The sequence below is a fragment of the Camelus bactrianus genome, chromosome 18 (assembly GCF_048773025.1).
Source record: "Camelus bactrianus isolate YW-2024 breed Bactrian camel chromosome 18, ASM4877302v1, whole genome shotgun sequence".
Taxonomy (NCBI): Eukaryota; Metazoa; Chordata; class Mammalia; order Artiodactyla; family Camelidae; genus Camelus; species Camelus bactrianus.
This window is the reverse complement of record NC_133556.1, coordinates 44912109-44927034: the sequence shown is the minus strand read 5'-3', so window position 1 is coordinate 44927034 and position 14926 is coordinate 44912109.

Genomic DNA, 14926 nt, shown 5'->3' with positions numbered 1-14926 from the left:
AGAAAAATCCTCTTGCTGCATGTTCGATCCAATAGACATCCCATTTTCATAGATACCGTCACCGTAACATTCCGTGATCTGAAAAAGTTACGTGCACATTGGATTCAGCAAATTTTCACAGCTGAGTTGTTAGAATGTGTATTACACATCTTTAATAAACCATTGAAGACTTATTGTCACCTTAAAGCATTTGCTCAGATTTTGCAGCGTTTTCATAACACCAGTTTCCAAACAGAGGTAGATTTTACAGTAAAATGCTCCTGGAGCGGGTTCTCACCAATAGATATGTAATTTACATAGTTTCCTTCAACGTGACATTCCGTGTTCCGAACACACTACATACATCACGGATTTGAGAAACATTTTTAATGAGTTGTGAACATGTGTATTACCGAACTTTCATCCACCTTACAATGCATATTTATACATAGAAAGTTTTTTCTGATTTAGTAGATTTCTCCTAATGTCAGTTTTTAAATCATGCAGTTTTCGCAGAAAAATCCTCTTGGAGCGAGTTCTATCCAATAAACATGCAATTTACATAGAACCCGTCATCGTGAAATTCCATGTTCCGATAAAGCTACATGCATCAAGGATTCGACAAATATTCACTACAGAGTTGTTAGCATGCGGATTACCGAACTTTCATCCACCCTACTTGGCATATTTACACCGAGAACATATTCATCTTATTTCGCAGCGTTTTCCTAACGCCACTTTCAAAAATCAGGCAGATTTCTCAGGAAAAATCTCTTGGAGTGATTTCTAACCAAGAGAAATGTAATTTACATAAACTCCCTGGCCATGAAATCCCGTGTTCCGAACATGCTACATGCATAATGGATTCGACAAATATTCACTATAGATTTGTTAGCATGTGGATTACCGAACTTTCATCACAATAGATTGAATATTGATACTTAGAACTCTTTTCTCAGATTTTGCAGCGTTTTCCAAACGTCAGTTTCAAAAATGCAGCAGTTTTCGCAGAAAAATTCTCTTGGAGCGAGTTCTACCCAATAGAGAAGTAATTTACATTGTTTCAATCACCGTGAAATTCCACGTTCCGAACACGGTATATGCATCACGGATTAGAAAAAGATTCTTTAATATGTTGTGAAAATGTGGATTACCGAACTTTCTTCCAACATAAAGGCATATTTACACCTAGAAATATTTACTCTCATTTTGCAGCTTTCTCCAAACTTCAGATTCGATAATCATGCAATTTTCGCAGAAAAATTCTATTCTAGCTAGTTCTACCCAATAGAATTGTAATTTACATTGTTTCATTACGGTGAAATTCCGTTTTCCAAAAGCGCTCCATGAATCACGGTTTGAAAAATAATTACTACACTGTTATTAACATGTGGATTACCGGACTTTCATTCACCATTCAAGGCATATTGACACTTAGAAGCATTTTCTCAGATTTCACAGGGTTCTCCTAATGGCAGTTTTGAAAATGAGGCACATTTCGCAGAAAAATTCTCTTCAAGCGAGTTCTACCCAATAGACATGTAATTAACATTGTTTCCTTCAATATGACATTCCGTATTCCGAACACGTTACATGCATCACGAATTCGACAAACATTCTTAAATGAGTGGGAGCATGTGGATTAGCGAACTTTCATCCACCATACAACGCATATTTACACCTAGAAGTGTTTATTCTGATTTCGCAGGTTTTTCCTAACATCCAGTTTCAAAAATCATGAAATGTTCGCAGAAGAATTCAATTCAAGCGAGTTCTATCCAGTAGAATTTTTATTTTCTGAGTTTCACTCACCGAGACATTCCATGTTCCAAAAAAGTTACATTCATCACGGCTTCGACAAACATTATTTAATGACAGTGAGCATGTGGATTACAGATGTTTCAACCACAATACAAGGCATATTGACACCTAGAAATATTTACTTAGATTTCGCAGATTTTTTCCAACATCACTTACGAAAATCAAGCAGTTTTCGCAGAAAAATCCTCTTGCTGCATGTTCGATCCAATAGACATCCCATTTTCATAGATACCATCACCGTAACATTCCGTGATCTGAAAAAGTTACGTGCACATTGGATTCAGCAAATTTTCACAGCTGAGTTGTTAGAATGTGAATTACACATCTTTAATAAACCATTGAAGACATATTGTCACCTTAAAGCATTTGCTCAGATTTTGCAGCGTTTTCATAACACCAGTTTCCAAACAGAGGTAGATTTTACAGTAAAATGCTCCTGGAGCGGGTTCTCACCAATAGATATGTAATTTACATAGTTTCCTTCAACGTGACATTCCGTGTTCCGAACACACTACATACATCACGGATTTGAGAAACATTTTTAATGAGTTGTGAACATGTGTATTACCGAACTTTCATCCACCTTACAATGCATATTTATACATAGAAAGTTTTTTCTGATTTAGTAGATTTCTCCTAATGTCAGTTTTTAAATCATGCAGTTTTCGCAGAAAAATCCTCTTGGAGCGAGTTCTACCCAATAGACATGCAATTTACATAGAACCCGCCATCGTGAAATTCCATGTTCCAATAAAGCTACATGCATCACGGATTCGACAAATATTCACTACAGAGTCGTTAGCATAAGGATTACTGAACTTTCATCCACCATAAAAGCCATATTGACACTTTGACGCATTTACTCATATTTCGAAAGTTTTTCCTAATGCCCGTTTTGAAAATGAGGCCGAATTCTCAGAAAAAGCTCTTGGAGCGAGTTCTACCCAAGAGACATGTATTTTACATAGATTCGCTCACCGTGATATTCTGTGTTCCGAACATGCTTCATGTATCTCGGATTCGACAAATATTCACTACAGAGTTGTTAGCATGCGGATTACCGAACTTTCATCCACCCTACTTGGCATATTTACACCGAGAACATATTCATCTTATTTCGCAGCGTTTTCCTAACGCCACTTTCAAAAATCAGGCAGATTTCTCAGGAAAAATCTCTTGGAGTGATTTCTAACCAAGAGAAATGTAATTGACATAAACTCCCTGGCCATGAAATCCCGTGTTCCGAACATGCTACATGCATAATGGATTCGACAAATATTCACTACAGATTTGTTAGCATGTGGATTACCGAACTTTCATCACAATAGATTGAATATTGATACTTAGAACTCTTTTCTCAGATTTTGCAGCGTTTTCCAAACGCCAGTTTCAAAAATGCAGCAGTTTTCGCAGAAAAATTCTCTTGGAGCGAGTTCTACCCAATAGAGAAGTAATTTACATTGTTTCAATCACCGTGAAATTCCACGTTCCGAACACGGTATATGCATCACGGATTAGAAAAAGATTCTTTAATATGTTGTGAAAATGTGGATTACCGAACTTTCTTCCAACATAAAGGCATATTTACACCTAGAAATATTTACTCTCATTTTGCAGCTTTCTCCAAACTTCAGATTCGATAATCATGCAATTTTCGCAGAAAAATTCTATTCTAGCTAGTTCTACCCAATAGAATTGTAATTTACATTGTTTCTTTACGGTGAAATTCCGTTTTCCAAAAGCGCTCCATGAATCACGGTTTGAAAAATAATTACTACACTGTTATTAACATGTGGATTACCGGACTTTCATTCACCATTCAAGGCATATTGACACTTAGAAGCATTTTCTCAGATTTCACAGGGTTCTCCTAATGGCAGTTTTGAAAATGAAGCACATTTCGCAGAAAAATTCTCTTCAAGCGAGTTCTACCCAATAGACATGTAATTAACATTGTTTCCTTCAATATGACATTCCGTATTCCGAACACGTTACATGCATCACGAATTCGACAAACATTCTTAAATGAGTGGGAGCATGTGGATTAGCGAACTTTCATCCACCATACAACGCATATTTACACCTAGAAGTGTTTATTCTGATTTCGCAGGTTTTTCCTAACATCCAGTTTCGAAAATCATGAAATGTTCGCAGAAGAATTCAATTCAAGCGAGTTCTATCCAGTAGAATTTTTATTTTCTGAGTTTCACTCACCGAGACATTCCATGTTCCAAAAAAGTTACATTCATCACGGCTTCGACAAACATTATTTAATGACAGTGAGCATGTGGATTACCGATGTTTCAACCACAATACAAGGCATATTTACACCTAGAAATATTTACTTAGATTTCGCAGATTTTTTCCAACATCACTTACGAAAATCAAGCAGTTTTCGCAGAAAAATCCTCTTGCTGCATGTTCGATCCAATAGACATCCCATTTTCATAGATACCGTCACCGTAACATTCCGTGATCTGAAAAATTTACGTGCACATTGGATTCAGCAAATTTTCACAGCTGAGTTGTTAGAATGTGTATTACACATCTTTAATAAACCATTGAAGACTTATTGTCACCTTAAAGCATTTGCTCAGATTTTGCAGCGTTTTCATAACACCAGTTTCCAAACAGAGGTAGATTTTACAGTAAAATGCTCCTGGAGCGGGTTCTCACCAATAGATATGTAATTTACATAGTTTCCTTCAACGTGACATTCCGTGTTCCGAACACACTACATACATCACGGATTTGAGAAACATTTTTAATGAGTTGTGAACATGTGTATTACCGAACTTTCATCCACCTTACAATGCATATTTATACATAGAAAGTTTTTTCTGATTTAGTAGATTTCTCCTAATGTCAGTTTTTAAATCATGCAGTTTTCGCAGAAAAATCCTCTTGGAGCGAGTTCTATCCAATAAACATGCAATTTACATAGAACCCGTCATCGTGAAATTCCATGTTCCGATAAAGCTACATGCATCAAGGATTCGACAAATATTCACTACAGAGTTGTTAGCATGCGGATTACCGAACTTTCATCCACCCTACTTGGCATATTTACACCGAGAACATATTCATCTTATTTCGCAGCGTTTTCCTAACGCCACTTTCAAAAATCAGGCAGATTTCTCAGGAAAAATCTCTTGGAGTGATTTCTAACCAAGAGAAATGTAATTTACATAAACTCCCTGGCCATGAAATCCCGTGTTCCGAACATGCTACATGCATAATGGATTCGACAAATATTCACTATAGATTTGTTAGCATGTGGATTACCGAACTTTCATCACAATAGATTGAATATTGATACTTAGAACTCTTTTCTCAGATTTTGCAGCGTTTTCCAAACGTCAGTTTCAAAAATGCAGCAGTTTTCGCAGAAAAATTCTCTTGGAGCGAGTTCTACCCAATAGAGAAGTAATTTACATTGTTTCAATCACCGTGAAATTCCACGTTCCGAACACGGTATATGCATCACGGATTAGAAAAAGATTCTTTAATATGTTGTGAAAATGTGGATTACCGAACTTTCTTCCAACATAAAGGCATATTTACACCTAGAAATATTTACTCTCATTTTGCAGCTTTCTCCAAACTTCAGATTCGATAATCATGCAATTTTCGCAGAAAAATTCTATTCTAGCTAGTTCTACCCAATAGAATTGTAATTTACATTGTTTCATTACGGTGAAATTCCGTTTTCCAAAAGCGCTCCATGAATCACGGTTTGAAAAATAATTACTACACTGTTATTAACATGTGGATTACCGGACTTTCATTCACCATTCAAGGCATATTGACACTTAGAAGCATTTTCTCAGATTTCACAGGGTTCTCCTAATGGCAGTTTTGAAAATGAGGCACATTTCGCAGAAAAATTCTCTTCAAGCGAGTTCTACCCAATAGACATGTAATTAACATTGTTTCCTTCAATATGACATTCCGTATTCCGAACACGTTACATGCATCACGAATTCGACAAACATTCTTAAATGAGTGGGAGCATGTGGATTAGCGAACTTTCATCCACCATACAACGCATATTTACACCTAGAAGTGTTTATTCTGATTTCGCAGGTTTTTCCTAACATCCAGTTTCAAAAATCATGAAATGTTCGCAGAAGAATTCAATTCAAGCGAGTTCTATCCAGTAGAATTTTTATTTTCTGAGTTTCACTCACCGAGACATTCCATGTTCCAAAAAAGTTACATTCATCACGGCTTCGACAAACATTATTTAATGACAGTGAGCATGTGGATTACAGATGTTTCAACCACAATACAAGGCATATTGACACCTAGAAATATTTACTTAGATTTCGCAGATTTTTTCCAACATCACTTACGAAAATCAAGCAGTTTTCGCAGAAAAATCCTCTTGCTGCATGTTCGATCCAATAGACATCCCATTTTCATAGATACCGTCACCGTAACATTCCGTGATCTGAAAAAGTTACGTGCACATTGGATTCAGCAAATTTTCACAGCTGAGTTGTTAGAATGTGAATTACACATCTTTAATAAACCATTGAAGACATATTGTCACCTTAAAGCATTTGCTCAGATTTTGCAGCGTTTTCATAACACCAGTTTCCAAACAGAGGTAGATTTTACAGTAAAATGCTCCTGGAGCGGGTTCTCACCAATAGATATGTAATTTACATAGTTTCCTTCAACGTGACATTCCGTGTTCCGAACACACTACATACATCACGGATTTGAGAAACATTTTTAATGAGTTGTGAACATGTGTATTACCGAACTTTCATCCACCTTACAATGCATATTTATACATAGAAAGTTTTTTCTGATTTAGTAGATTTCTCCTAATGTCAGTTTTTAAATCATGCAGTTTTCGCAGAAAAATCCTCTTGGAGCGAGTTCTACCCAATAGACATGCAATTTACATAGAACCCGCCATCGTGAAATTCCATGTTCCAATAAAGCTACATGCATCACGGATTCGACAAATATTCACTACAGAGTCGTTAGCATAAGGATTACTGAACTTTCATCCACCATAAAAGCCATATTGACACTTTGACGCATTTACTCATATTTCGAAAGTTTTTCCTAATGCCCGTTTTGAAAATGAGGCCGAATTCTCAGAAAAAGCTCTTGGAGCGAGTTCTACCCAAGAGACATGTATTTTACATAGATTCGCTCACCGTGATATTCTGTGTTCCGAACATGCTTCATGTATCTCGGATTCGACAAATATTCACTACAGAGTTGTTAGCATGCGGATTACCGAACTTTCATCCACCCTACTTGGCATATTTACACCGAGAACATATTCATCTTATTTCGCAGCGTTTTCCTAACGCCACTTTCAAAAATCAGGCAGATTTCTCAGGAAAAATCTCTTGGAGTGATTTCTAACCAAGAGAAATGTAATTGACATAAACTCCCTGGCCATGAAATCCCGTGTTCCGAACATGCTACATGCATAATGGATTCGACAAATATTCACTACAGATTTGTTAGCATGTGGATTACCGAACTTTCATCACAATAGATTGAATATTGATACTTAGAACTCTTTTCTCAGATTTTGCAGCGTTTTCCAAACGCCAGTTTCAAAAATGCAGCAGTTTTCGCAGAAAAATTCTCTTGGAGCGAGTTCTACCCAATAGAGAAGTAATTTACATTGTTTCAATCACCGTGAAATTCCACGTTCCGAACACGGTATATGCATCACGGATTAGAAAAAGATTCTTTAATATGTTGTGAAAATGTGGATTACCGAACTTTCTTCCAACATAAAGGCATATTTACACCTAGAAATATTTACTCTCATTTTGAAGCTTTCTCCAAACTTCAGATTCGATAATCATGCAATTTTCGCAGAAAAATTCTATTCTAGCTAGTTCTACCCAATAGAATTGTAATTTACATTGTTTCTTTACGGTGAAATTCCGTTTTCCAAAAGCGCTCCATGAATCACGGTTTGAAAAATAATTACTACACTGTTATTAACATGTGGATTACCGGACTTTCATTCACCATTCAAGGCATATTGACACTTAGAAGCATTTTCTCAGATTTCACAGGGTTCTCCTAATGGCAGTTTTGAAAATGAAGCACATTTCGCAGAAAAATTCTCTTCAAGCGAGTTCTACCCAATAGACATGTAATTAACATTGTTTCCTTCAATATGACATTCCGTATTCCGAACACGTTACATGCATCACGAATTCGACAAACATTCTTAAATGAGTGGGAGCATGTGGATTAGCGAACTTTCATCCACCATACAACGCATATTTACACCTAGAAGTGTTTATTCTGATTTCGCAGGTTTTTCCTAACATCCAGTTTCGAAAATCATGAAATGTTCGCAGAAGAATTCAATTCAAGCGAGTTCTATCCAGTAGAATTTTTATTTTCTGAGTTTCACTCACCGAGACATTCCATGTTCCAAAAAAGTTACATTCATCACGGCTTCGACAAACATTATTTAATGACAGTGAGCATGTGGATTACCGATGTTTCAACCACAATACAAGGCATATTTACACCTAGAAATATTTACTTAGATTTCGCAGATTTTTTCCAACATCACTTACGAAAATCAAGCAGTTTTCGCAGAAAAATCCTCTTGCTGCATGTTCGATCCAATAGACATCCCATTTTCATAGATACCGTCACCGTAACATTCCGTGATCTGAAAAAGTTACGTGCACATTGGATTCAGCAAATTTTCACAGCTGAGTTGTTAGAATGTGAATTACACATCTTTAATAAACCACTGAAGACATATTGTCACCTTAAAGCATTTGCTCAGATTTTGCAGCGTTTTCATAACACCAGTTTCCAAACAGAGGTAGATTTTACAGTAAAATGCTCCTGGAGCGGGTTCTCACCAATAGATATGTAATTTACATAGTTTCCTTCAACGTGACATTCCGTGTTCCGAACACACTACATACATCACGGATTTGAGAAACATTTTTAATGAGTTGTGAACATGTGTATTACCGAACTTTCATCCACCTTACAATGCATATTTATACATAGAAAGTTTTTTCTGATTTAGTAGATTTCTCCTAATGTCAGTTTTTAAATCATGCAGTTTTCGCAGAAAAATCCTCTTGGAGCGAGTTCTACCCAATAGACATGCAATTTACATAGAACCCGCCATCGTGAAATTCCATGTTCCGATAAAGCTACATGCATCACGGATTCGACACATATTCACTACAGAGTCGTTAGCATAAGGATTACTGAACTTTCATCCACCATAAAAGCCATATTGACACTTTGAAGCATTTACTCATATTTCGAAAGTTTTTCCTAATGCCCGTTTTGAAAATGAGGCCGTATTCTCAGAAAAAGCTCTTGGAGCGAGTTCTACCCAAGAGACATGTATTTTACATAGATTCGCTCACCGTGATATTCTGTGTTCCGAACACGCTTCATGTATCTCGGATTCGACAAATATTCACTACAGAGTTGTTAGCATGCGGATTACCGAACTTTCATCCACCCTACTTGGCATATTTACACCGAGAACATATTCATCTTATTTCGCAGCGTTTTCCTAACGCCACTTTCAAAAATCAGGCAGATTTCTCAGGAAAAATCTCTTGGAGTGATTTCTAACCAAGAGAAATGTAATTGACATAAACTCCCTGGCCATGAAATCCCGTGTTCCGAACATGCTACATGCATAATGGATTCGACAAATATTCACTACAGATTTGTTAGCATGTGGATTACCGAACTTTCATCACAATAGATTGAATATTGATACTTAGAACTCTTTTCTCAAATCTTGCAGCGTTTTCCAAAAGCCAGTTTCAAAAATGCAGCAGTTTTCGCAGAAAAATTCTCTTGGAGCGAGTTCTACCCAATAGAGAAGTAATTTACATTGTTTCAATCACCGTGAAATTCCACGTTCCGAACACGGTATATGCATCACGGATTAGAAAAAGATTCTTTAATATGTTGTGAAAATGTGGATTACCGAACTTTCTTCCAACATAAAGGCATATTTACACCTAGAAATATTCACTCTCATTTTGAAGCTTTCTCCAAACTTCAGATTCGATAATCATGCAATTTTCGCAGAAAAATTCTATTCTAGCTAGTTCTACCCAATAGAATTGTAATTTACATTGTTTCATTACGGTGAAATTCCGTTTTCCAAAAGCGCTCCATGAATCACGGTTTGAAAAATAATTACTACACTGTTATTAACATGTGGATTACCGGACTTTCATTCACCATTCAAGGCATATTGACACTTAGAAGCATTTTCTCAGATTTCACAGGGTTCTCCTAATGGCAGTTTTGAAAATGAGGCACATTTCGCAGAAAAATTCTCTTCAAGCGAGTTCTAATCAATAGACATGTAATTTACATTGTTTCCTTCAATATGACATTCCGTATTCCGAACACGTTACATGCATCACGAATTCGACAAACATTCTTTAATGAGTGGGAGCATGTGGATTAGCGAACTTTCATCCACCATACAACGCATATTTACACCTAGAAGTGTTTATTCTGATTTCGCAGGTTTTTCCTAACATCCAGTTTCGAAAATCATGAAATGTTCGCAGAAGAATTCAATTCAAGCGAGTTCTATCCAGTAGAATTTTTATTTTCTGAGTTTCACTCACCGAGACATTCCATGTTCCAAAAAAGTTACATTCATCACGGCTTCGACAAACATTATTTAATGACAGTGAGCATGTGGATTACCGATGTTTCAACCACAATACAAGGCATATTTACACCTAGAAATATTTACTTAGATTTCGCAGATTTTTTCCAACATCACTTACGAAAATCAAGCAGTTTTCGCAGAAAAATCCTCTTGCTGCATGTTCGATCCAATAGACATCCCATTTTCATAGATACCGTCACCGTAACATTCCGTGATCTGAAAAAGTTACGTGCACATTGGATTCAGCAAATTTTCACAGCTGAGTTGTTAGAATGTGAATTACACATCTTTAATAAACCACTGAAGACATATTGTCACCTTAAAGCATTTGCTCAGATTTTGCAGCGTTTTCATAACACCAGTTTCCAAACAGAGGTAGATTTTACAGTAAAATGCTCCTGGAGCGGGTTCTCACCAATAGATATGTAATTTACATAGTTTCCTTCAACGTGACATTCCGTGTTCCGAACACACTACATACATCACGGATTTGAGAAACATTTTTAATGAGTTGTGAACATGTGTATTACCGAACTTTCATCCACCTTACAATGCATATTTATACATAGAAAGTTTTTTCTGATTTAGTAGATTTCTCCTAATGTCAGTTTTTAAATCATGCAGTTTTCGCAGAAAAATCCTCTTGGAGCGAGTTCTACCCAATAGACATGCAATTTACATAGAACCCGCCATCGTGAAATTCCATGTTCCGATAAAGCTACATGCATCACGGATTCGACACATATTCACTACAGAGTCGTTAGCATAAGGATTACTGAACTTTCATCCACCATAAAAGCCATATTGACACTTTGAAGCATTTACTCATATTTCGAAAGTTTTTCCTAATGCCCGTTTTGAAAATGAGGCCGTATTCTCAGAAAAAGCTCTTGGAGCGAGTTCTACCCAAGAGACATGTATTTTACATAGATTCGCTCACCGTGATATTCTGTGTTCCGAACACGCTTCATGTATCTCGGATTCGACAAATATTCACTACAGAGTTGTTAGCATGCGGATTACCGAACTTTCATCCACCCTACTTGGCATATTTACACCGAGAACATATTCATCTTATTTCGCAGCGTTTTCCTAACGCCACTTTCAAAAATCAGGCAGATTTCTCAGGAAAAATCTCTTGGAGTGATTTCTAACCAAGAGAAATGTAATTGACATAAACTCCCTGGCCATGAAATCCCGTGTTCCGAACATGCTACATGCATAATGGATTCGACAAATATTCACTACAGATTTGTTAGCATGTGGATTACCGAACTTTCATCACAATAGATTGAATATTGATACTTAGAACTCTTTTCTCAAATCTTGCAGCGTTTTCCAAAAGCCAGTTTCAAAAATGCAGCAGTTTTCGCAGAAAAATTCTCTTGGAGCGAGTTCTACCCAATAGAGAAGTAATTTACATTGTTTCAATCACCGTGAAATTCCACGTTCCGAACACGGTATATGCATCACGGATTAGAAAAAGATTCTTTAATATGTTGTGAAAATGTGGATTACCGAACTTTCTTCCAACATAAAGGCATATTTACACCTAGAAATATTCACTCTCATTTTGAAGCTTTCTCCAAACTTCAGATTCGATAATCATGCAATTTTCGCAGAAAAATTCTATTCTAGCTAGTTCTACCCAATAGAATTGTAATTTACATTGTTTCATTACGGTGAAATTCCGTTTTCCAAAAGCGCTCCATGAATCACGGTTTGAAAAATAATTACTACACTGTTATTAACATGTGGATTACCGGACTTTCATTCACCATTCAAGGCATATTGACACTTAGAAGCATTTTCTCAGATTTCACAGGGTTCTCCTAATGTCAGTTTTGAAAATGAGGCACATTTCGCAGAAAAATTCTCTTCAAGCGAGTTCTAATCAATAGACATGTAATTTACATTGTTTCCTTCAATATGACATTCCGTATTCCGAACACGTTACATGCATCACGAATTCGACAAACATTCTTTAATGAGTGGGAGCATGTGGATTAGCGAACTTTCATCCACCATACAACGCATATTTACACCTAGAAGTGTTTATTCTGATTTCGCAGGTTTTTCCTAACATCCAGTTTCGAAAATCATGAAATGTTCGCAGAAGAATTCAATTCAAGCGAGTTCTATCCAGTAGAATTTTTATTTTCTGAGTTTCACTCACCGAGACATTCCATGTTCCAAAAAAGTTACATTCATCACGGCTTCGACAAACATTATTTAATGACAGTGAGCATGTGGATTACCGATGTTTCAACCACAATACAAGGCATATTTACACCTAGAAATATTTACTTAGATTTCGCAGATTTTTTCCAACATCACTTACGAAAATCAAGCAGTTTTCGCAGAAAAATCCTCTTGCTGCATGTTCGATCCAATAGACATCCCATTTTCATAGATACCGTCACCGTAACATTCCGTGATCTGAAAAAGTTACGTGCACATTGGATTCAGCAAATTTTCACAGCTGAGTTGTTAGAATGTGAATTACACATCTTTAATAAACCATTGAAGACATATTGTCACCTTAAAGCATTTGCTCAGATTTTGCAGCGTTTTCATAACACCAGTTTCCAAACAGAGGTAGATTTTACAGTAAAATGCTCCTGGAGCGGGTTCTCACCAATAGATATGTAATTTACATAGTTTCCTTCAACGTGACATTCCGTGTTCCGAACACACTACATACATCACGGATTTGAGAAACATTTTTAATGAGTTGTGAACATGTGTATTACCGAACTTTCATCCACCTTACAATGCATATTTATACATAGAAAGTTTTTTCTGATTTAGTAGATTTCTCCTAATGTCAGTTTTTAAATCATGCAGTTTTCGCAGAAAAATCCTCTTGGAGCGAGTTCTACCCAATAGACATGCAATTTACATAGAACCCGCCATCGTGAAATTCCATGTTCCGATAAAGCTACATGCATCACGGATTCGACACATATTCACTACAGAGTCGTTAGCATAAGGATTACTGAACTTTCATCCACCATAAAAGCCATATTGACACTTTGAAGCATTTACTCATATTTCGAAAGTTTTTCCTAATGCCCGTTTTGAAAATGAGGCCGAATTCTCAGAAAAAGATCTTGGAGCGAGTTCTACCCAAGAAACATGTATTTTACATAGATTCGCTCACCGTGATATTCTGTGTTCCGAACACGCTTCATGTATCTCGGATTCGACAAATATTCACTACAGAGTTGTTAGCATGCGGATTACCGAACTTTCATCCACCCTACTTGGCATATTTACACCGAGAACATATTCATCTTATTTCGCAGCGTTTTCCTAACGCCACTTTCAAAAATCAGGCAGATTTCTCAGGAAAAATCTCTTGGAGTGATTTCTAACCAAGAGAAATGTAATTGACATAAACTCCCTGGCCATGAAATCCCGTGTTCCGAACATGCTACATGCATAATGGATTCGACAAATATTCACTACAGATTTGTTAGCATGTGGATTACCGAACTTTCATCACAATAGATTGAATATTGATACTTAGAACTCTTTTCTCAGATTTTGCAGCGTTTTCCAAACGCCAGTTTCAAAAATGCAGCAGTTTTCGCAGAAAAATTCTCTTGGAGCGAGTTCTACCCAATAGAGAAGTAATTTACATTGTTTCAATCACCGTGAAATTCCACGTTCCGAACACGGTATATGCATCACGGATTAGAAAAAGATTCTTTAATATGTTGTGAAAATGTGGATTACCGAACTTTCTTCCAACATAAAGGCATATTTACACCTAGAAATATTCACTCTCATTTTGAAGCTTTCTCCAAACTTCAGATTCGATAATCATGCAATTTTCGCAGAAAAATTCTATTCTAGCTAGTTCTACCCAATAGAATTGTAATTTACATTGTTTCATTACGGTGAAATTCCGTTTTCCAAAAGCGCTCCATGAATCACGGTTTGAAAAATAATTACTACACTGTTATTAACATGTGGATTACCGGACTTTCATTCACCATTCAAGGCATATTGACACTTAGAAGCATTTTCTCAGATTTCACAGGGTTCTCCTAATGGCAGTTTTGAAAATGAGGCACATTTCGCAGAAAAATTCTCTTCAAGCGAGTTCTAATCAATAGACATGTAATTTACATTGTTTCCTTCAATATGACATTCCGTATTCCGAACACGTTACATGCATCACGAATTCGACAAACATTCTTTAATGAGTGGGAGCATGTGGATTAGCGAACTTTCATCCACCATACAACGCATATTTACACCTAGAAGTGTTTATTCTGATTTCGCAGGTTTTTCCTAACATCCAGTTTCGAAAATCATGAAATGTTCGCAGAAGAATTCAATTCAAGCGAGTTCTATCCAGTAGAATTTTTATTTTCTGAGTTTCACTCACCGAGACATTCCATGTTCCAAAAAAGTTACATTCATCACGGCTTC